At 36.1% G+C, this 25,552-nt stretch overlaps 1 protein-coding gene across 2 annotated transcripts in view; it reads left to right on the plus strand.

The window, feature by feature from the left end:
* The first annotated feature begins 296 nt into the window (after positions 1–296).
* Positions 297–25,552, plus strand: part of Poxn (paired box pox-neuro) — a 153,117-nt gene continuing 127,861 nt past the window's right edge. The window contains exon 1 of one of the 2 annotated variants that reach the window (XM_081742410.1): positions 297–770. The gene's annotated coding sequence lies outside the window, so the exon portion shown is untranslated. The remainder of the gene's footprint in view (positions 771–25,552) is intronic. The other variant, XM_081742409.1, reaches the window with a different exon arrangement.

The following is a 25,552-nucleotide window of genomic DNA, read 5'->3' on the forward strand; positions in this document are numbered from 1 at the left end:
GGAACTGGGGAGAATACACCATTGAAGAGGAACGCGTCATGATTCGTCACACCAGGCGTACTTCTTGCGTCTTAGGCGCGTGCCAGGATCGATGAGCGCTTCCGGAACGTCATTGGTCCACGAGCCGCGACTTAGAAACGCCCAGAATGTGTTTTCATTCGCTGTGCGACAGCTGCTCACTTTATAACACCCGATGGGATTGGCTACAAAAAAAGAAATAAGGTTGCTTCTGTCTTCCTTGAATTGCCGATGCTACTGGTGTATGTTAGCAAGTTGCCTTCAATGAATGAATAAAAAAAAGTGGTATTCCAGTCGCTGGATTCCCTCCTACTTCTTTCTGGAAGCGTACTGCGTGTGCGTGGTGCTTATGCTGGATTAAATCCCTCCCCAGAAACATCTGGGAAACTGAAAACTTTTACCCCTTTCCCCCTCAGTCTTCTCGCCCTGTCACGTGCTATTGTCTTCAAGGTCTTGTGAAACGTTTGCTCCTCCTAGCCTTTCGGTGGCTCTTCTACCGCCCCTGGTGGCGAGCTTTCCTCACCCTCAGTCTCACCAGAAGCAATCGTTTCCAGTTTGTCATTTTTCTGTTCCTGTTCCGCGGAGTCGGCATCTAGAAAGTCTCTAGAGCGACCGACTGACTGGATTGTTTTGTCCTCAAGAGTAAAATCAAAGCTTGTCACGTATAACAGCTGATGGAAAGAAGATAGAGCGAGTTACCAGTGCAATCCTAGCGAAGAAATTTGGATGACATTATACCTCTGTGGATCCTGGTAAGTGTTAAAGTATCTTTATTTTATATGTTTAATAGAACTTATGATAGATTACTGTGTTGTTTATAGTTTAAAACTGGATCAATTTATTTTTGTCGATCTCTGAAAGGGTTTTTGTTAGTTGTTGACAATATTGTGGTGTGAATTTATCACAACGCTAAGCTGCGTTGTACAGCTACGGCACGTAGTTTCGGTTCGATTCCTGATGGGAGCACAAACTCTATTCTTTTACGAGAGCGCACGATGACTGATAGACAGAGCACGCATTTCTTATGAAAGAGTGGTTAAGCGGTTAGGCGTACATGCCTATGGCGTGAGAGACCCGGGTTCGATTTCCGGCGGGAGCTCATGTGGTTCGGATTCCTCGTTGATCAGTAGGCCCCGTCTCATATAGCCTCGCTGCTTAAAGGGACGTTAAACTCAAGATCTATTCAACTCAACTCAGTTGTATTCTATTACCGAATTTTCATGGGATCTTTTTTCTTTTCTTTGTTCTGTTTTTTTTTTTTTTTTTTTTTTCATCATTCACTAGTGCATTATTACGGCATAACTGTGGAACCTTAAACTAAAGAGTTTCGTCTCAAATTTTTCCATCACGTTAGGGTTAATGCGAGAGTAATGATACATTAAAATAATCAATTAATTCGAGAATTATCTATTGTCTTTGCTTTCCTATTCTTTCTTATTTTTCTACTAATATTCAAAGGCGTTGATAGTCATACAAAAGCTTCCTTGTACTGCTCGAATGTTAAGTGTCAAATTTGATGTTTTTTAAACTTTAAAATTAACATATTTTGGTTTAAAGAATCTAAAACAAAAATGTCAACAGAGAATCTAGGGTCTGCTACGCATCTGTGTTCTGGGTGAAGGTCGTGAATGTGGTTCTCTTGGGTTTTGCACCAATTTTATCAGCTGTTTTTACCAACTTTATCATCATCTACGGAATATTTTGAGTTTAATTTGAGGTTTCTGTTTTTGGCCTTCTTGTGCAATACCAAGGTTATGAACGGTGAAATCTAGTTAACTGCGACCAGGGTTTGAATACGGTGCAGGTCGTCATACCATCATGCAAAATCAATCATGCACAGTACATAGACCGTTCCGTACCTTTCTATCTCGCCTCCAACACAGTTAATTACAGGAACACGTTTCGTGCTACGGAGATTCGATTTACAGCTAGAATTATTGTAACATATCCAGCACTTCTTAAAGAATAGGTTGCTAACCATTTTTTGCCTGGTTCCCATTTGGTAAAGCTGTCAACTAAATGATATCTTTGTCCGTCTCGTATCATGAGTGTCTACAATGCACATGATCCCGGGTTCAATTTCAACTGAGGATACAGTGAACAGTTATTTCCTATTCTAACTAGTTAGGCTCTACAGCCTAAAAATACAGCAAAAATTTTCTCTTGTTCACCTTATAACCCTCCTGGGTCACATCCTAAAAATTAGAAACAGCTACTTTTTATCTTACTGCAACCAAATTGGAAAAACAATATTGAATACCCAGTAGGTCTTTTTCAATCAGGAGGAACTAAAAGTAATCTTCCCTTAAATGTTCTCTACCGCAACAAATTATATCGAATAATGGTCCGAAGTATTGACAAGATAGGATTTTAACCCCCTTCCCTGGTGTCAAATATAAAAATGGAAGGAGGAAATAGAACAGGTGTCTAGTTTTCGATACCTAGGTAGGATTATTAGTGATGATATGAATTGTGAAGGTGAAATAAAAGGAAGGATAGGAATGCTGAAAAATCATTCAGGAGGAAGAAAATACTATTTTGTGGATCCTTGAAAAACGTTCATACAATGCTTCATGTCGAGCATTGTACTGTATGGGTCAGAAACATGGACATGGTGAAAAACGACTGGAAGCTTTCGAAATGTAGGTGTGGAGAAAAATGGAGAGAATTAACTGGGTCAAGCGGAAAACAAATGAGAGGGGTATTAGAAATGGTGGGGACAGAAGAACAATTTTAGATATTATTAAGAAGACGAAAAGATACTGGTTGGGGCATTGGCTAAGAAGAAACTGTATCATGAGGACTTGCTAGAGGGTATGGTAGAAGGAAAGAGAAAGAGGAGGCAATAAGACTACAATTAATGGACGATATAAATATAAAAACAATGTTACGTGAAGACGAAAAGATTAGTGAAAGGCCGTGGGACATGGAAGCTTCTCAGCTGCGGCAAGTGATCTGCCAATAATGGCAGAACACCCATGATGATGATGATGATATTTAACACAGTATGATCAAAATACTCTATCTGAGTACTTTGTGTGTACTTCTTATTTTTCTTTATTCCGAACATATACTCGAATTTATCTATGAAGAACATAATCCTATGCACTCACTAGAAAAAAAAAACTTTGTACTTACTCGCATACATGTTCTGCTGTCGCAGTAGCGTAGCCAGAATTTTATTTCAAAAAGGGGTAGTTATAGGGCCATTGGAGTTGACTCTCTTTCTCGCGTACGGACAGTCTTCTGTCAAAAAATCTTGGCTACCTACCTTGCTTGAGAAGGCATATTCTGGCAACCTTGTAGAATATTAGATAGTATGTAGGAAATTATAATACTTTAGCTCAATGGCGGATCTATAAGGTAAAACAGGGGGGGGAGGGCAGCCAGAACCCATACCATAACGAGTACATGAGTTTACTAGAAAGTTTCAAAAATATATACAAAAATAAGTAATACTTTAAATTATTTTTGTCACTCAAAAACTGGGAGTGTCTATGCTCCCCCCGACCCTAACCTAGGTCCGCCACTACTTCAGCTCTACAAATAAAGACCTGAATTGGCCAAAGGACCATATTTTGTTTGTTTTAGTTCCAGCTGTAAAGTGAGAATGTACGACTTTCCAAAGAGAGGTAGGGGTCAGGCATTTTTGAACAATACTGTACGTGTGTGTATATATATTAATTTCCTGTTAAGTTTGTTTGTAGAAACGAATAAGTTTACAGTCACTGGTATATTGTATAATTACACGATAAACATATTCATTTTGTGATCTATAAAATAATCGTAATCTCATTTATTTATTCTGCTGCTAAATCTTATAACCCCAAACCTCTCACTTGCTTTTACGTATCGACATTTCTTAAAGTAGTATGATACGTAATTCGCCATTTAAATCTATAAGTTCAGTTTCACCATCTCCTTTTAGGCTACAGTGCATAAACATGGGACGTAAAACTAGAATTTTTATTTTATTACGTTGTCAAAATTACTCATAAAAGTAAGAATTTTAGCAAACTAAATTACTTCTTGAACAATTTGAAATTTTCTCCTTCATACTATAAGAATTATTGACTCCATTATAAGAAATAAGAGTGATTTGGGTGAGAGTATTATTAATTGACGTGAATATCTCAGAATGAGAATTCAAAGTGCTTTGTGTTAGAGGAGTATTAATTGACGTGAATTGTCTCAGTATATAAGAAGTCAGTGTATCTTGCATTAGAAGATTACCTATTGACTTGAATATCTCAGTAAGTTTATAAGAAATCAGATTGTTTGAGGCGTATCAATTGATATGTACAGTACATCTGAGTAATGCAGACACGATTACTAAGTTCTTGCATACGTTTATATACCTAATAATTTCCAGTTTCTTCCATACCTTAAATTATAAATTTCATTATTTTATTTTAGTAAGCTTCAATGGAAAGGAACTGACAATGTTACCCCTACACTACGTTAAATTGAAAACTACAGTAAAATTGAAATAAGCGATGATAAAAGCTATCACTCTCTAACAAACTCTGTACCCTTTTTCATCATACCCAAAATTCTGATCTCCACTACTTTTTCCAACCTTAATTTTCACTTTTTTTCTATTAATTTAGAATTCATAAATGTGCCAATTCTGAAGTACATACAACTCATTATTTATATTAATAGCAAATCATTTGTCGTGATGTGCTTAATCGTAATTTAACAACGGAGAAATGTCACAAAAATTTCAACGATTTCTTATAATTTTACGTAAAATCTATGACTTAATTTAAGCTCACAATCACATCCTATAACTTAGAGGTAAAATTATAGAGGTAGTTCAGGGTGTTCTAGGTTTATCTCCCAAACATTGTAGAGTCGGCAGTAAAAATACCTATCTCTGGTTTATACATTATTTTATTAGTAACATCGAAACTACTGGATCTAAGTAAAAATTGTCTTGCCTTTGAAGCAGACAGGACGTAATTCTCAATACCTAATTCAAATCCGTACTAAAATTAGCGCACTTGTTCTGGTTGACCAATAAACAAACGACGGACCACTCTTGTAAAAAAAAAAAAAAAAAAAAAAAAAAAAAAAAAAGAACAGTAAACGAATGTGTCGAAATGTCTCTTAGCCTTTCTTGCTGTTGTTAGCTAGCGCGATTTCACTGCATAGAGTTCTGGGTGCTGAACAAGGACGCTACAAACATACAAACAAACATGAGCATATTAAATAGCTCTCTTTGTATTTTGAAGATGATATTGAATATAAGGGAATCCATCTTCGCTTTGGCCCTGACAAGGCCGGATTAAGGGAGGGGCTTAGGGGGCTATAGCCCCGGGCCTCCACTATGATCAAAATCTCAACTGGCTATCTAAAAAGAATTATGAAGATACAATCATCATCATCATAAAATAAAATATGACCAAAAATATGAAACATATTCCCATAACTTTCCTAGTGTATTTTGACAAAAATGAATTAGGTGAAGTCAGCAGGAGTCACATATTTTTTCTAGCCCCAGCTCTCCAGATGGGTTAATCTAGCCCTGGGTTCTGATGCGTCTCCGATTATTCTTCTAGTGACTGTTAGGTTTCCGTCCTTTATAAAAGTAACTATTGATATAAATTCTTATTATCTAATGTAGGGATGCGCACGAGACGAGTTGAGACAGGATTTTCCTGACAAAATTCGAGTCGAGACACGGCTCTTCCAATAGAAAAATATATATTTTTCGAGTCGAGACATCACTTTTGCAGCACATTTTTGAGTCGAGACAGCCATAAATCTTGTCTCGTGCGCATCCCTAATCTAATGAAAGATACATTAGTATAGCCTATCATTATAAACTATTATTTGATTCCTTGTTTTTATTTATTTATTTATTTAACAATCACTAGATACAGCTCAGACGCCATTTTATACTGGATATGTAACGACAACAACAATAACTATGGAAAGGATTTGGGAAGGTGTCGGCCAGGGTCTATTTTAGTAGGTACCATCCCGGCATTTTCCTGGTAGAATGTGTCGTTGGTAGAACTGAGGAAAACCCTGGAAAACCCCAGTCAGGATGGTCGGCAGCGGGAATAGAACCCACGACCTCCCGAATGCTAAGCCAATGGTCTACCATTTGAGCTACTTCGCTCGGTGATTGCATGATGCATTGATGTATTTCTTCTAGTATGCGTGACCGATTTGCAAACTAAACCGCTTACTGCAGAAAGCAAACATGTCCCAACATTTACACATTTCCTTTTTTGTAACGATAATGTTTTGTAATAGGTCAATGGATCGTTTAGCACCGGAATGACACTTGTCTACTCACTAACAATGGACATCGCGACGCCTTCAATTTTCATGTTACGGTGGAAATATTGTAAAAATAGTTTTCTTCAGTTTTTTTTCCCTCTCCTCCAAACATTACGAAATGTGGTTGCTTTCTGCGGTAATCGGGTATCCTTCAAGCCTTCAACTATTTACGAGACAAATTGAATAAATGTTTCAGTTGTTGTTAACTTATGCAATAAAACTAAGCCAATCAAAACCGTAAGACACCTCAGTCCAAAACTATTTGCATTCCTCTACATTAACTTGGACTTCTCATAATAATACATGTAATACCACCGTACAACTAAGTTACCTTTTCATATTAGCTAATTAGTTGATTTGGAGTTTAACGCCCTTTCAGCACTTGGGCTGTATCAGACGTAGACCTACAGCTTACGAGCATGACATACCAGGTACTAAAAATAATACAAAATTTACCATTTCACTTTTGCTTGTTTTTCATAAGTGAAATTAGATAATGAAATGCAACTATAACAGAAAATATGAACCTGAAGTATTTTCAGTGTTGTCATCCATAGAAATTATATACAGTATTGTCTGAATAACATTTTCCCCAAAATCTAAGTTAAGGCAGCGACTAGAGGAACAAACTCAACTGCATTTGGTTACGAGATCATGTTGTCTTAGAATCCTGTGAACTACTTTTTAAATCATAGTTGTAGACCTATTTAGTTTGTAATAAACAAAATAATTTTAACAATAATAATGTTATTTTAAAAGTAGTCCACAGGAAACCAATACAACGTGCTACGTAATCAAATGCAGTTGAGTTCGTTCCTCTAGTCGCTGCCTTAACTTAGATTTTAGGGATATTGTTATACTGGCAACATTGTAATTTCTATGGATCGCAACACTGAACATTCTTCAGGTTCATATTTTCTATTGTAGAATAACATTATCTACGATTGTGTTAAGTTGAATTTCATTATCTCCTTTCACTCATGAAGAACAAGCAAAAGTAAAATGGCAAATTTTGTATAATTTTTTAGTATGACAGGCTCTTAACGTGGGATACCAACTACAATGAGCTCCCACCGGGAGTCAAACCCAGGCCTAATGCTGAAGGGATATTAACTAATCATATAGCCACGATGGAGCTCTCTTCATATTTTGAATCATTTTTTTAAATCTAACGGGGGGTTTGGGAGTACTATCTTTATCACATTAGGGGGCTAAATTCATTGCTCATTCTTATTGATTTTAAATCCAAGCAGAGGCAATTACATGCGAGTCGCAAAGAAAATATACACAATATTATATCAAAACCGAGGTAACTTTTTATATAAGGTTTAGTGGAAGTTAAAAAAAATTGGGATGAAGAGGAATGTAAATCCACTACGTTATTTAGGGGTTTACTGGTTTAAGTCCGTGCAGAGTAAATGATCGTGAACATTAAAGAAAATGTACGACATATTACTGAAATCGAACGGAGGTTAACGGAAGAATATTAATATTAATATATATTAATTAGGGGAAAGAAAGAAGCAAACCACATTACATGAGAGGGCTGAATTTCCTACTCATTCTTGATTGATTTTAGTCGTAAGCACTGAGAATTACGAAAAAGAATAAAAGAAAATGTACATTATATTATATCAAAACCGAATGAATTTTTACAGAATTTATCGTAAAGCTTTGAAGGAAATTAGAGAGGGTGGCGACAGGAGTGTGAATCCACTAGTTTATTCTTTACTGATTCCAGCTCTCTGCAGAGGAAATGATCAGCAATCTTCAAATAAAATACAGGGTGGTCCAAAAGTAGGTATACAGTCCCATATTGATCGGCTCATGGCATTTTATATAATTTACTTACAGGTATTGACTTAGTTTCTTCATTATTTGTTCTTAATTTATTTTCACTTATACCTGAAGCTCGAAACAGACCGAAGCAAATAAATACATTATCTTATAACTTAAAATGTCATATTTGATCGATGCTGGCTTGTATACCTAATTTTGGGCCACTTTGTATATGATGTACCTATTACGCTAAAATCGAACTTTTTTTTTGTCGAAAATGATCATGGGTACCTATTTTTCAAATTGGAAAAGGGGGAATCTCACACTTTCATTCTTGGCAGGTTTTAACCCTAAATTGTGCAGATATTCCCCATGCCATAAAAATATATATAGCCTACTTTATTTTTGCATAACAAAAAAAAAAAAAAAGTGATTTATACTGGTAAATTACCTTGCTAGTACATACTTAAAGTTGCAACGTGGTGTGTATTTTACCCCTTTTATCCCCCCCTTATACTTGATGAATGTCAACCCCAAATACTACAGTTACTTCTGCAAGTGGGAAAGGGCATCTACCAAGTTTCATGAAAATCGGATAAATTTTACAAGGATTATTGAGGAATAGATGGGACGGACAAATACAGAAACGCTAATCGACTCGAATAGTACCTTAGAAGCTTTGCTAATGCTCGATTTAATGAACAATTACGCTAATAAATGTTATCACTTGCTAATAGATGTCGTTACCTGAGCTACCGAGTGTAAAACTGTGATCCAATTCGTCGATTTAAAATTAGTGGAATGATCTAATTAGAACTTAAAAATTGCATTGTTTAAATTTAGTTATTTCAAAATAGAATAGGACCCGTAACCATATTTGTGTTTAAGGATTATTAAGATGGCTGTGTAGTTTGGGATGATTGGTGTACATTCAAAAAAGTCACTGCTTTTAATAATTAAAGCCAACGTTTAGCGAAATTTCTACTATTCGACTCCATTGATATTTGTGTGTTTGTTTCACGATAACCAGGCCCGTATCACAGGGAAGGGGGGGGGGGCAGGGAGGCCGGGAGCCCCTAAATTTTTACTGGCCCCTTAAAATTTCCACGGTAGGCTTGCAAATGAACTATAATATGGTTGGATCGGGTCCCCCTCACTTCTACCCCCCCCCCCCCCCGCGTACATTTTTGGGTTGGCTACGGGCCTCACGATAACTCTCGTAAAACTTATACGATTTTAACGAAACTTAGTATGTGCCTTTCTTCGACATGCAGAATTAACCCTATTGGTTTGGTTTGCAATCTCCGGGAGATAATGTGATCAAAGGAGGTAAAATTAACTCCATATTTTAAGTTTAAACATTTGCATTCAAAACAATTTTATAGGATAATCTATGCCAAAAAAAAAAAAAAAAAAAAAAAAAACGATTTCGGTAAAGAGTATTGTTCAGTTTTTTAAAAGGGGATTCCGATGATATTGTAGTTAAAATCTGCAAATAATTGAAAGGGTGAATTCCCCGTCCCTCTCAAGCTTAAGAAATATGCTGCAGGAAAAAAAATCATTGTAAAATGTTTGATTTTGATGCAACATCACTTTCCTTTATAATTTCTAATTCCTACCCTCTAGATGGACCTATAATAATGAAAGAAAGGTTGTGATTAACATTTTTACACCCCTATCAGTATTACAATGTTAGGTTGATAATCTGTTAAATGTGACAACGAACAAGGAAGTAGATACCTCTAGACAAAACCGGAACTCGAAACCTAACTGTTATAAGATAAACTTGTTATTGCTCTTGGGCATTGTGGTTTTCGCTCGGAATAAATTGATTCTTGGAAGACAATTTACTGCTTCTGCTTTAATATCATGCACTCTTATGACTTACACATAACGATTTTTGCTTAGTTTTTATTTATTTATTTTTTTTTTTAATATTATTATTTACGGATATATGGTTTCCGAAAGAATGACACACAGAGGCTGAGTTTGTTCTAACTTATTAAAAGTAATTAAGATACAGCGTTCTTATTCGGTATAATTGGAGCTTTTTGGGTTTAGTCGATGAGAGATTGGCCGATATTCGGCATAATTGGAACTTTCTTGGTTTAGTCGATGAGAGATAATTGGCCGATATTAGGCATAATTGGAGCTTTTTTGGTTTAGTCGATGAGAGATTGGCCGATATTCGGCATAATTGGAGCTTTTTGGGTTTAGTCGATGAGAGATTGGCCGATATTCTGCATAATTGGAGCTTTTGGGGTTTAATCGGTGAGAGATTGGCCGAGAATTACTTGCAAACAAAACGAATTAAGACTGAATTTTTTATTTTAACTAACCGAATTTGACATCTCAAACAATTTGCACGTTTCACTATCTCAATCCCAGTCCAGTTCAGTTATCGTGAGGGTACAGTGATCAGCGTATCGGATTCCTTTCTGGACCCTTTGCCTCACATTCGTCCTGAGTGAGCATATGAAATGGTGGCCAACTGTAATAAAGAAAAGAAGCGCCACTGTTGAAGTTTCTGTGGAGTAACTTGATGTGATGGTATGTCTTTTACGAAGGAGCTGCTGTGGACTCGATCTTGAAGGAATCACAAATGAATCGAGAAATGGTAAATTATATTTATTGACGGGTTTTAGTGTGCGAAGTTCCAGGCATGAGTCCTTGCCTTCCACTTGTTTGTGAAATTAACTTTTGATTACAAACATTTAAGTCCTTGAAGGGCCGCAACTGTTGCAGGCAGGGTTGGCTGGTTTAAACCAAGGTGGTTTAAGCGAGCTGGTTTAAAAAAAAAAAAAAATGGTTTAAACCAAAAAACGAAAAATGTTCGTAAAAGTGTAACTATTCGTAAAATTTTGATGAACACACATTTGTGGGTTATCACGTTTCACTCCCATATATTATTCGTACTATATTCAGACCTAAATTCCCCCTTCTTTACTCCAAGAGATTATATTACAAAAGCAACTGTTTTATGTAACTTTATGGATGTTTCTTTTGTGATTTTTTAATAGTTATTGTTATGCAACCAAAGGAAAATTCTAAACATTGTTTCGTTTTAATAATGTTTACTATTGATAAAATACATTGAAATACCGTACTTTTTTGGGGAGGGGGTCATACAAACCCCACGAGAGGTAATTATTGAAATAACAAGAATCTTTGGTAACTATTTATGTATAAATGGGTCAGAGCCAAAGTGGACTCAAATAATTCGTATCTTTATTCACTTTTCTTACTGATATGCAAATTAAGTCGTCGTATTTCTTTAACTTGGACTAATAAAATTCGTAGTGAACTGACTTGGACTAAATTAGTTCTTCTGTACTCTGTAGTACTTTGAAATTGTCCATATGTAATTCTGTATAATGGTTCCACTTGTGCAATTGTTTATCTTTTTGTCCTTCTGTCCTAATGACTCTCGACGATTATATTAACAAATATGTAAAGATCAGTCAATGTATTTTTTATCAGGAGTCCTTCGTGAGTGAGTTGGCAGACGTATCGCATTTTTGGCCAATTAGTCCCGGTCGAGTTCAAATGGAGGACAATTTCTCTTGGATGTAAGCCGAGAAGCGGTTTGGATTCCGCTTTAAGTTTATGTGAACCCTTCCAGCATAGCCCGGTTGTTGCATACTAACACCAAGGCGAAACAAGCTTATTGCTGTCCATATGTGATATAAATACATAGAGCAAATTATTTAAACCAAAAAAACCTGGTTTAAACAAAAAAAAACCGGGTTTAAACCAAAAAAACGTTTTTTTTTTAGTTTTTCAATAAAAACCATGGTTTTTGCCAACCCTGGTTGCAGGCCTTCTTCGTTGCCTCTGAGCTAGTGTTGTACTTCAATGCGGGCGTGACATCCTGTAGACTCTTTTACGTGGATCTTCAGTGCCGATGTTTACAATACACTCGTTTTCGTGGTGCTGATCCAAAACCTTCTGGATTTTTTCCTCAGATCTTTCAGAAGTGAAAGCTCGAGGTTTTCGTGACTCTGGACTATGCGCATGTCGAGAGAGTGACCTGTTATAGCCCGTACGGCTCGGTTTTGTACTACCTGTAGTGGTCTATGATGTGTTTCAGCAGCGTACTCCCATGCCGAGTGGGATACAGTAGCAGCGACCTGGTGAATACAGCGCATGCTTTTCTTGCCCTGTATTCGAACTCGGGGCTCAGGAGAATCGGGAGCAAGGCTCTGACCCGTTGTGCTGCTTTGCCAGCAGTGTTAGACAGGAGAGACAAACGTGAGCTTTCTGTCCAGTTTTACCCCCAGGTACTTGTCTTGAAGAGTGAGCGGAATACGAAATAGGGTGAGTTGATATGTTTTCTTGATCTCTCTGATGAAGTTCAGTAAGATTGTCTTTGTCGTACTGACTTTGGTCTTCTATGTTCACTTCTCAACTGATCGATGTGGGGTTGTAAGGCAATTTCTGCATACCGGTGATTGGATTGCTTGCAAAAATCGCCGTGTCATCCATATATGTGGCTACCATTGTAGTAGAGATTGTCGGAAGGTCAGCTGTGAAAAATGAGTGCAAGAGTGTGGATAAGGATGACTTGACTCTGTGACGCTCCTGCTTAGATAGGTCCTGCATCCGTGGTGTGGTCCATGTGTGAGACTCGGAACCTTCTCTCTGTGAGCTAAGTTTGTAGTATGGAGACCTGCTATGGTGGGAAACTCGCCAGATATAGCTTGTGCAGGATCCTCTGGTGCCACACTCTGTCGATGTCCAGGAAAGTCCCAGACCGTGGCCATCATGATTGAATTACTGGGTGATTCTAGGGGAGGCTTATCAGACGGTAGGTACTTCTTCAGCTCCTATCTAGCTCTGGTGGCCTTCGGGATCATTGCGAGATGAGGTTTCTTCAGTTCTGCTGGGTAATGATCTTTTTGCATGATAGCATTAATGATGCGGGTCAGAAATACGATGGTTCTCGGGGTGCTGAATTTTCTGAATTTCTCTTGGGAACGGTTCGTCTCCTTAGATGGCACGTAGGCGCAGCTATATACGTACTATCTCTTCTGTCTGGTGGGGTGGTGTCCTCTTTGATGATCTCCTGCAGACCGTCTTTGGCTTGGGCTTCTGAGTTGTAAACAAGACCCTGTGAACTACGTAGTGATTGGATGCGTCGTGGAGTTTGTGGTCTGGCCATGCAGCGTAGAACATTGCGAGTAGCCTAGTATTCCGCTCGTTGTATGCCACTCGGTTCAACAAGATCAGTGTTCCATAGGGTCTTGTAGTGCGGGATGCACTGATTTGCCATTTTACACTATTTAGACTAATATTTCCTTAGTAAATAGAATCTCATTAATAATCCTACACAACATAATGTAATCTATTGGTGATTCCTTCTAAAATTTCAGAGGGAGGAGGGTAGTTTACTGACGAATTATCCGATGGTTTGCGGCATTTCGAATTGCCGCAAAACAGAATAATAAAAATCAGCGCTAGAAAAAAATTCTTCCGATCTAGGTGCTAGTTTTGAAAAGTAAGCGTCATAGGATTACAAATCCCAATCGATACATAGGCCTACATAAATTGGTCTTAATTTAATTAGGCGCCAGACTCGTATTTCTCGTATCTATGACGACCTAGCACATAGAATGTTTTCGAGCTCTACTACTACTACTACTACTAATGAAAATAATAATAATAATTCCTTTCAGACTATCATTCTGGTCAGTGGTTTCCAACCTAGGTGCGCAAAATACTTATAGAAATAAACTACATTTCGTAATTACAAGTATTATGAATGTTGTAACAAAGATGCGTTAAATTAAATAGGTACAAATACAAAAGAGCTATTGAGTAAGAACTGTGATTCTATTAACAGAGCTGGTAATAATAATAATAATAATAATAATAATAATAATAATAATAATAATAATAATAATAATAATAATAATAATAATGCACTACAATGATATGCAGAAGTTTTCCTGGAAATAAATATAAATTGGTGAGAACATATTATTATTATTATTATTATTATTATTATTATTATTATTATTATTATTATTATTATTATTATTATTTTATTATTATTATTATTATTTTATTATTATTATTATTATTATTATTATTATTATTATTTTATTATTATTATTATTATTATTATTATTATTATTATTATTATTATTATTATTATTATTATTATTATTATTATTCGTGAATTAAATATTGCATCTGAAGTCGCAAAAGGAGTCAGACCAACGAATACGCTTAGCAAGGAAGGGAGGAGCATGAAGTATATGCGGGGCCGCCAAGTAAAGAAGGTTGGAAATCATTAGTCTAGGGTAATCAATGTGGTAGTTCTTTTATCGTTTTCTTTATATTATCGGACAGGATTTTCTTTTTTCATCACTAAACATCGCGATTTGACGGAAAATATGGCATTTCTATACTCTTGTAGATAATTGCAAGTGATGTTTAGTACTGTTTGTGTAAAAATTTACATCTTCCATTAATAAACTATCAGGGCTGGATTAAGGGAGGCGCTTAGCGAGACTGTAGCCCCGGGGCTTCAGGTGGATAAGGGCCTCCACCCTTATCAAAATCTCAACTCTTTGTCTAAATAGAATCATACGAGATACAATCATCATTATGAGATAAAATGTGACGTGACAGAAATGTATTAGGCGATATCAGCAGGGGCTACATAATTTGTCTAGCCCCAGGCCTCCAGGTAGGTTAATCCGGCCCTGTAAACTATTGTAGCATACAAACTTACATTTTTTCAGATAAATTGAGTCCGAACTTAGATTTCCAAACTATAGTTATGTGCAAGCATGGGAAATCTTTTAACTCTATTGTTTCATCCGTTTGTGGATAAATCAGATATCAGAGCAAACACACTACCGTATGAATTATGGGAAAGCGATAACCCTGTCATCTCTATCCTTGTCTGAAGTTTTAAACCCGAATAGCAGTGTTGCTCACGAAACGAAACGAGTCGAAAAATAAGGTTTCCTCGTCTCTTTTCGTAAATTTGTCGAAGTCTCGTCTTGTTTCGATTCCTCGAAGAATTCTTTCTATTCTCATTCGATTCTTGGAAAGCTTTTCTTGTCTCGTCTCGATTTGCAGAATTATATACAAAACTTGTCCTGATTTTTCTAAAAAAAAAAGAAAAGAAAAGAAAAAAGAAAGAAAAAAAGAAAAAAGAAAATCTAGAAGCTTACCAGAATCCTTACACGTAACGAGAGGTCCACAAAGAGTGTGATATAACGAGATGCCTTATTTTTTTTATCGCCTTAATGACTTGCATTGTTTTGGATTCATATAGTTTGCATACCATTCGTAGTTTTACAATATAAAAGCGAATGTAAAAAACGTTTAACAAGTTATATAGTCACTCAGGGCCGGGTTTTAGGGGGAGTGCAAAAGGTGCACGTTCACCCCCCTCGTTGTAAATATAGACTATCTAAAATGAGAAGCTAGCAGTGAAAGTAGCAACACTTTCCGAAACTTTCTGCCATCATATTTCGGTTTGGGGCTTAAAAGAAAGCAGAGCTTTGCAAAAGCAACAGTTTAAGTCGATTTTCTAAAGGTTGAAGGAAAGGGATTCATCTAGCAAAATAATATAACATTTGTCAAGTAGGGAAGAAAACAGAAGGCAGGAGGGGAGAAGAACACTTTTCCTGCATTCCACTAGCGATCCTCTTTAAAATACTTTCCTACGTTCTATGCATCACTGTTGTCAGGGGTAAAGAATATTGTCACATGTCACTTTGAAGAGTTTCAGTGTGATTGGTTATTTTGGTAGATATTGGTGCACCCCCGCCCCTCAGATAATCCTGGATCCGGATTGTCACTTGTCCCTGTAGCCACCTTTTCCAAAGAGTGGAAACTTTTTTATATTTTATTTAAAATCATAGCACCAACCTTCTATCAAAGAGGTCGAGAACACCTAGTGAGTCTCACTTTTTTTGTATGGTTAAGCGTCAGTATAACATTTATTATTGTGCTGCCAATATGTCTTGAGCCGTGGCAAAAATGCGAACTAAAGCTCACACCCCGACACACCCACGCGCTGAGCCAATAAGGGTCAGGAGCTGCTAAGCGAGAGAGCCTTAGCGAAAGAGAGTGGAATTCCTTCAGCCGATAGCAGCGCCTGAAACGGAAGACTAGGTGTCAAGTCAATGTGGTATATTTATAGCATCATTATGCAAGTAAAATACAATCTTATAGAAGATATAGCAAATATTTCACTTAATAATTTTGGTAAACTAATTTTATAGTCATGGACATAAAATATTTTCCTTGAAAGCCGTCTTATTCGCTATCTTCAAGAGATTATTCTTGCCTTATTTCTTTTATTTTGTGAACGCGGTTAACAATTCGATTTTAGTTTCAAAAATATTTTATACCTTTTAGAGAATATCCTTACTTGAAAAGATTCAAAGACTACTTATTAATAATTGAATTTATTTTGCTATCTGTTGGCCATTCTTCTTTACATATTTGTAGGAACCACGCGTCTATGCAAAATTGTGAAAACTCAGCTTCCCCTGAATAAATGGAATAATGAATTAATATAAATACTGCAATAATAATTTATAATGTATTAAATGTTCAGAATAGCATATTAAGACAAATTCACAATAACGGATTTAGAAGGTAAAACCTGGGGGACCAGTCAGAACCCAGACTATGATAGGTATATCATGAGTTTATTATAAACTTTCAAAAATATATATATATAAATAATAGCTTAAGTTATTTTTGTCACTCAAAAAACTTGGAGACTGAGCCCCCTGGCCCCGGGCTAGATCCATCACTGATAATAATCCACTAAAAAAAATAACAGCTTTCCTTGTGTCAGCCATTTTGAATTGCATTCTCTCTTACGTTAGAGTTCGCTGATTCGATTCTCAGTAAACCATAAGAAGCAGACATCAGACATCGATTACATGATCGGGTGGTTTCCAAACATTGTGTCGCGACACTTTGATGTGTAGCACAGTACCGAAATTCTGTGTTGCGAAATTTTAGAATTTAAAATCATGAAGAATCTAACCAAGTTTAAATCGATTTTTGAGATAAGCGGTGCCAGTTAACGCCTCGAGCGGCTGTAAAAATGCTTAGTGCTGTAGAAAGTTACTATTTTATAGAAACTTAATGCCTTAAAGTATTATAAGTTTATATCATTATTAATAAAAAAAAATCAGACAAATGTATCGTGATGTCGTAGGCGTTTAGCAAAGTGTGTCTTCACTCAAAAAAGGTTGGGAAGCACTAACGTAGTCGGTGGTTTACCTGGCACTTTACTACTTGTGGACCCATTACTATCCGTACACTTCCAAGACTTATTCAGGATTTCGGTTTACCATCTGTCCATATGTCCATCCAAACTCCTTTATACTTTCCCCTGTCTGTTCATGTGTTCGTCCAAACTTCTTTAGACATTTCCCCTGTCTGGCCATGTGTCTGTCCAAACTCATTTTTATATTTCCCCTGTCTGTTCATGTATCCGTCAAAATTCTTTCTATATTTCCTCTATCTGTCCATGTGTCTGTCCAAACTCCTTTATTTCCCCTGTTTGTCCATGTGTCCGTTTAAACTCCTTTATATATTTCCCCTGTGTATCAATGTGCCCGTCTAAAATTCTTTATATATTTCCCCTATGTGTTCATGTGTCCGTGTAAACTCCTTTATATATCACCTCTGGATGTTCATGTGTCCTTCAGAACTCCTTTATATACTTCCTCTGGATGTCCATGTGTCCGTCCAAACTCCTTTATATATGTCCCCTGTCTGTCCATGTGTCCGTTTAAACTCCTTTATATATTTCCCCTGTGTATCAATGTGCCCGTCTAAAATTCTTTATATATTTCCCCTATGTGTTCATGTGTCCGTGTAAACTCCTTTATATATCACCTCTGGATGTTCATGTGTCCTTCAGAACTCCTTTATATACTTCCTCTGGATGTCCATGTGTCCGTCCAAACTCCTTTATATATGTCCCCTGTCTGTCCATGTGTCCGTTTAAACTCCTTTATATATTTCCCCTGTGTATCAATGTGCCCGTCTAAAATTCTTTATATATTTCCCCTATGTGTTCATGTGTCCGTGTAAACTCCTTTATATATCACCTCTGGATGTTCATGTGTCCTTCAGAACTCCTTTATATACTTCCTCTGGATGTCCATGTGTCCGTCCAAACTCCTTTATATATGTCCCCTGTCTGTCCATGTGTCCGTTTAAACTCCTTTATATATTTCCCCTGTGTATCAATGTGCCCGTCTAAAATTCTTTATATATTTCCCCTATGTGTTCATGTGTCCGTGTAAACTCCTTTATATATCACCTCTGGATGTTCATGTGTCCTTCAGAACTCCTTTATATACTTCCTCTGGATGTCCATGTGTCCGTCCAAACTCCTTTATATATGTCCCCTGTCTGTCCATGTGTCCGTTTAAACTCCTTTATATATGCCCCCTGTCTGTCCATGTGTCCGTTTAAACTCCTTTATACCTAGGTACATTTCCTCTGTTTGTCTATGTGTCCCTCCGTCCAGGAGACAGGAAATTTCAGGAACTACTTTGTGGATCACCATGAATTTTGGCCTGGTTGCACAGAGTCAAAACTTAGGAATCGATATCGTTCATGAATTTGATCCATAACGTTAACAGAAAAAAAAACTGTTTTTCTATTTCTTTCTTTTTCTTTTTTTTAAAAAAAGAATCGAAATCTTTATTATTATTATTATTATTTTATGGTAAGCATATGCGCATCTCATTTAGAAGATACGAGTTTCATTTCCGAAGGGAGCTTATATGGCTCAGTTTCCATATTAAGCTATAAGCCCATTTCTGATAATATTAGTGTCGGAAAGGAACTTAAAATACCAAAGTAAATTTCCAGCTCTATTTTAAATAATTTTCTGTCAGTAGAATCATGAAACTCAGGTTTAAAATCACGTGTTTTTATGGCATAAATAATAGTTACCCCTTCGAATGTAACATGATTGTTTTAAAACTTTACCATCTTGTAACAACGTCGTGAATAAAATCAAGAATACTCTAATTAAGATGGTAAAAGTCATCGTTTAGTAACTTCTGAACCAATTAAAATTAAAATTGGCATCATTATCAACCATTGGCCTACCAACTACCTTATGATATTAGATGATTAAAACGCATATCCTAAGCGGGGAGCAGGGGTCAATGTATGTTAAAAAAAAAAAAAAAGTGGAGTGATGGCATAAAAATAATAGAAATGACCGATATTAGTGTTCAATCCGTGGTTTTCGGTGTTAGTGAGATGAATAGTGATACATCTGATGCCGTTTAAGTCCAAATTCACTCCAATCGGCTGAAGGTTGAGGGGTGGAAGGGGATAACATTACGGATTTTTAACATTAAACTTTCATTGTAATGTATCCGGTATATACTAAGGAAATAAGAGTTTAAAATATATTCCATAAATCTATTCCTTCTGTTAGAAGACGAGATGTTTTAGTTAGTGTTATACCTACATAAAAACACCTGAATTTTACAGAGGTATATTCTAACCCTTGTGCGAGTATTTATGTGTAACATTTATTTAAACTTCTTCCAACGGAAATTTGTAACGAAACACGTAAATAGAAGAAACATTCACGAAATACTCTGAAAATTTTTAGTGAAAAATTTTGCGTAGGGTTTATTGCCAATTTTTCATCGTAAAAATTCTTGTACTTAAAAAAAAAAAAAAAAAAAAAATCGGATATAGGGTAATTTACGATTAAAATCTGGAAATTGGGAACGCCAGATGTTTTCGTACTTTAAAAATTGTAATACAAACGTAAATATTTGCAGTAATTAATAAATAACTCAATAAATTATTTAATATTATGCACTTACTGATATGAAATGTGAACGTGAAATGAAAGCAAGGATAGGAATGGCGAATGAAGCCTTTAGGAGGAAGAAAATACTATTTTGTAGAACCTTAAATAAAGAGTTGAGAAAAAGACTTATAAAATGCTTCGTGCGGAGTATTGTATTGTATGAGTCAGAAACATGGACATTATGCAAAAAGTGATGAAAAACGACTGGAAGTTTTTGAAATGTGGCTGTGGAGAAGAATAGAACGAATTAACTGAGTCGAGAGGGAAACAAATGAAAGAATGTTTGAAATGGTAGGGGAGAAAAGAAAACTGGTTGGGACATTGGGTAAGAAAGAACTATATCATGAGAGATGCGCTAGAGGGTATGATGGCAGGAAAGAGAGAGAGGGGGCGAAGGAGACTGGACAATATCAAAACGAAATCAATATCAAAACAATATCAAAAAGCTTAGCGGAAGAACGTGAAGAATGGAAAGTTCTCAGTTGCAGCAAGTGACCTGCCAATAATGGCAGAATACCTATGATGACCTATGATAATGATGATGATGCCCTTTACGTATTAAGTAAAACTTATCCAAAAGCATTTTTTTTTTTTTTTTTTTTTTTTTTTTTTTTAGATTTCTGATTTCGGTTAGGATCATTGGTGTCTCGTTTGTAAAATATATCAAACTCTCGCACTTCTGGTACATTTTATTAATACTTAACTGTTTAGCGTGTCACTGTAATGAAAAGAAATGTTTGCACATTTAATTGGGGGCTATTATTGAAATTGTGTGAGCATTATCACAGTTGCATAAACTGTTAGGTCAGCTGAGAACTTCCATATTATATAATAATAACTGAAAGGTGAGAGAAGATATTCATGGATTAAAAAAAAAAAGAAAGAAAGAAAGAAAGAAAGAAAAGAAAGCAAGGAAACCACAAAATAAAACTAAAAACTGTCCCTACCTGAATTCTACCTGGAAAGGGTTCTCAGTCCTTTTTAGTTTGTTTATCTGTAATGCAGTCTTTAAGTCTGGACCGAGTAGTCCAACGGCTTTTTCTTCTCCAGGACCGAAAGAAAGATATAAAAAGAATTCGGAATGAAGGAAGCGAGCGGCTATACCGTCCGCTGCTGGAGGCACAACAAACTTGTAAGGGCACAATGAAACGAGAATAAGTTCTTAAGAAAAAAGTAAAAGAAAGGGCTTGATAAACATTTTTTAGTCTCTTTTCTTCTTCTTCTTTTTATTTTTATTCTCTTCAAGAATGAAACAATCTTCAAATAGGTTATACAATAGGAATTAACACTTCATAATGTAGTTTTTTGCACCTTGATCTACAGAGTGTTTTATAAACATTAATTAATTCCGTAGGTTGTAGTTTCGATAAACCATATTTTATCCTTCTTTTATTTATTTATTTATCGCTTGACTGCCTAGCGTTAACAGATGTCGCTACCTCTACTATCGGGTAATAAACTTGCAGGAAGATTGCCGATTTACACTCGAAACGTTTGCCGTTTACTACATTATTTGAATTGTGACGATTTAATTTTAATTTAAATAAACTGTATTGGTTCAATTTGATTATTTCGAAACAGAACAAAGGTAGTAACCATATTAAAATTTGAGCATTAATATTTCTGTAACCGCATGTTTAACCACCTGATAACCTAATTGCACGAATTTGGTACAGATAGTCTATGATTTAGTTGCTACAACCAGTCTCATTTTGTTCATAATACTAGTGTTATATAAATACACTAATATTATGGCAAAATAATAATAATACTAGTGTTTCTTTGGGATCGCACTTATTTTGATGTATCGCTCTTTGATGGTGCATTACCGGTATTTCTACAGAAGATTTTGATTTGAAGATTATGTATTGTGAAGATTTTGATTTGATTTTCGGTTTAAGGCCCTTTGCAGCAGCGAGGCCATATGGGACGTGGACCTACAGCTTAACGTGAGATCCGAGCCACATGAACTCCCGCCGGGAATCGAATACGGGTCTCCTTGTGACGATATTAATCTATAGTATACAGCGACTGGAAGACTCGGGAACAATTAGTTTTGAATATTTATATACTATACTTGTACTTAGGCACGTACGCAGGAACTTATTTCGAGGTTGGTCCAAATCTTTTCGGGGGAGCTCCAAATTCAATATGAGTGTTATAAATCATATTAAAATTTGATAAAATCACCCTTAAAATTACATCAAATTACAGAAAAGTTGGGATTTCGTGGGAGAGGGCCGAGGCCGAATCTCCAGAATCCACCCACTGCATACGTCGCTGCTAGTACTTCATACGCTTTTTCAAATATGCACTAACTTTACTATGGTAACGAAGCTTTTCAGTGGAGTCTGTTTAAATCTATTTTAACATTGTTCATCTCTTTCCTTCCCACTTATCCAGTTATTTAAGTGCAAATAAAAAAAAAAAAAAAAAACGTATTCATATATCGGGCCAACGTTAGCAGCTGGTTAGCCTTCCATTTCGCACTGTTGGCCCCAAAGTCATAGATTGTAACTCCAGGAAGTTTTTAATTGCTAGTTTAATTTATTAAAGTACATCTCCTATCTGTCTTTTAAGTGTGCCCTACTGGTATACAAAATATCTTAAATGTTGGGCATTGATATATGTATAGAACATAAAGGAAATTCGGAAAGAACGCTTGGATTCAGCACTAATCAAAACCTAGAGAAATGGTATAGGTCTAAGCCACCCCACCAAACTTTGTCGCATGATTTTTCTATGTTAAATCATATGATGTTGCAGTTGTTATTGAAAGAACGCTTATCGATAAAATATGAACAAGTTTATAATAGATATTTCCGGAAAGTTTCATCCGAAGAAAACTCAGACCACCCCTCAAGAATAAACTATCCCTTGCAATCTTATCACCAGAAATTGCTACATTGTATTGTTGGAAATTAAATATTTATTTATTTATGAAATATGAATAAACAGATTTATCTTGTCCCATAATCTTGATAATTGATACTAAATCGTCTCATAAGCTAAGGAACATCCCAGCGGACGCATCTTTAAGGGACGTGATTTGCTATTTCACGCATACATTTTGGTGAGCCAAGGGGGTGTCCGGGCCTCATACTGCCCTCCCCTTCGGGAGCCCATGTCCTTTCTGGAAAATTTGCTCCGGTTACGTTGGACAGTAGGGCCTGTAGGCTTATCGGGACGAACAGACGAATTACAGACAAATAACTTATTCGACATGTAGATGGCATGAAAGATATAAACTCGTTAAAATCTAGAATTCGATTTTTTTTTTTTCGATCACCACACTTTCTTCATTGCAATCGCTGCTCAAAGCCAAAAATCAAATAATGAACGAGTTGCAAATTACCAAATGAAAGAAGAGAAGTAGCCATCAGCACAGTTCCTCGACTTCTTGCATTTGGTGAAATGGTCAATGGTCTCTGTTAAAGCGTGGAAGCCGAAAAAGCGTCCCGCTGAACAGAACAATCGAGAATAGAAGCAATGGCGCAATGTTCGGTACCTTTCAGTGCAAAAGAAAAGACATGCGAAAAGGTATAGAGAATTAAATAGTTCTTATAGTGAAGTGTAAAATACTGTTTTGTTTCCTCTTCTGAATGCGCAAGTGGTTTCCCTTCTTCTTCTCTTTGGAGATCATGAAAACATCTCTATGTGTGTTTGGATGTCCAAAAAACTCCCCGACGAATTTTCTCACTTCCTGTCGAATATTCGCACTCATGTGATTTCATTACTTAATGCATCTGCCCATTTAACCGTCATTAACTTTTGTGCAGTCCAAGCGATAGTAAAATAGTCGCTCTACATTTCCTTGTGGGCTCTTGTCAGTATTATAGTCATAAAAGAAGAAGAGAGAATGAAGAAGAGCCATAGTTGGTTGTATAAGAGATCCTTTCTAATTACAGCCTTTTGCTCCATTAGCACGATATATGCTGCTGTGGGTTTTCGCTTTGTTCTTGTTTCTTTCAACACATATCCTAAGTACTATCACTTGAGGGAACACCGTTTTAGCATTACATATGCTAATACATAAACACATGAATGCCTACATATATACATATACTCGTACAATGTGAAGAGAAAGATTTCAGCAGTGGACGTAGGCTTACTCTGTGTCTAATTCCCTAATTGAGGGTGGGCCTTCTCGTTGGTTGCCTCTTACGTTAGAATTATAGACTAAAAAGATAAATATTTTATGTGCAGAATCAAATGCTCAACTCTTCGTGATAGGAATGCGCACGAGACAAGATTTGTGGCTGTCTCGTCTCGAAAATGTGCTGCAAAAGTGATGTTTCAACTCGAAAAATGTATATTTCTCTATTGGAAGAGCCGTGTCTCGACTCGAATTTTGTCAGGAAAATCCTGTCTCGACTCGTCTCGTGCGCATCCCTACTTCGTGATTTTCAAAGGAATTTTCCGAATAAGAGTAGGTAATGCGAGTCTCTCATCAACGAGAAAAAATAGTGAAAAGGAGTCTGTTAGGGATGCGCATGAGACAAGATTTGAGGCTGTCTTATCTCAAAAATGTGCTGTAAAAATGATGTCTCGATTCGAAAAATGTATATTTCCCTATTAGAAGAGCTGCGTATCAACTCGAATTTTGTCAGGAAAATTCTGTCTCGTCTCGTGTGCATCCTGTGCCGGATTTACGTAGAAGCTAAACAAGCTATAGCTTAGGGCCCCTCTCTCGTGTGGGCCCCAAAAATTTAATGGAAAAACTGAATGTACATTTCCAAAAAATAAAGAAAATAAAATCTATATGCAGCAACAGTGTGCGTCTATGATATAAGTAATGGGAGCCCCCTCCTGTTAGCCCGCCCCCTAAAATGTCAGTTGATAAAGAACAGTTGGACATATAAAAAGCCCAATTATGTTCAAGAACGTAGGGCCTCATCATATCCAAATCCGGCTCTGTGTGCATCAATAGGGTCTACATAATCATCACTAGAAGTATATCAAGAATACTTTCTTAAAATTGAGGGGGAAAAAGCTAACTCGTATTTGAGAAATTATTTTCTTACCTGTGCATACAAGAAACCATTTCTTTTTCTTTTTTTTTTTTTTTTATTCATGGAAGAAATTGCTTTAGTAATGAGAAAATCTCAAAATATGATTGGGAAAAGTTTCAATAACGACAAAATCTTTCTCAAATATAAGATATAAACTTTCAACAATGAGACAACATTTCTATAAATATGAAGGAGGAAATGTCAATAATGAGTAAATCTTTCGAAAATTTGAGGGGAAATATTTCAATAAGGGAAAAAATATTTCAATATGAGAGGACATTTCCAATAATGAGAAAAAATTTTCTCAAATATGAAAGGAAAAGTTTCGACAATGAAAAAATCATTTTCAAATAAAAGGGAAAATTTTCAATAACGAGTAAAATTTTCTCAAACATGGGTAGAAAAGTTTCAATAATGAGGAAATCTTTTTTAAATACGAGGAAATATTTTTAATAATAACTTTTTAAAAAAAATAATCTGGAAATGTTTCAATAATGAGAAAATATTTCCCAAATGTAAGAGAATATTTTCAAATGATGAGAAAATATTTCTCAAATAATTGGGAAAGGTTTCAATAATGAGGAAATCTTTCTCAAATATGAGGGAACAT

This window comes from Thermobia domestica, chromosome 16 (assembly GCF_964235325.1).
Source record: "Thermobia domestica chromosome 16, izTheDome1.hap1.1, whole genome shotgun sequence".
NCBI classification, from domain to species: domain Eukaryota; kingdom Metazoa; phylum Arthropoda; class Insecta; order Zygentoma; family Lepismatidae; genus Thermobia; species Thermobia domestica.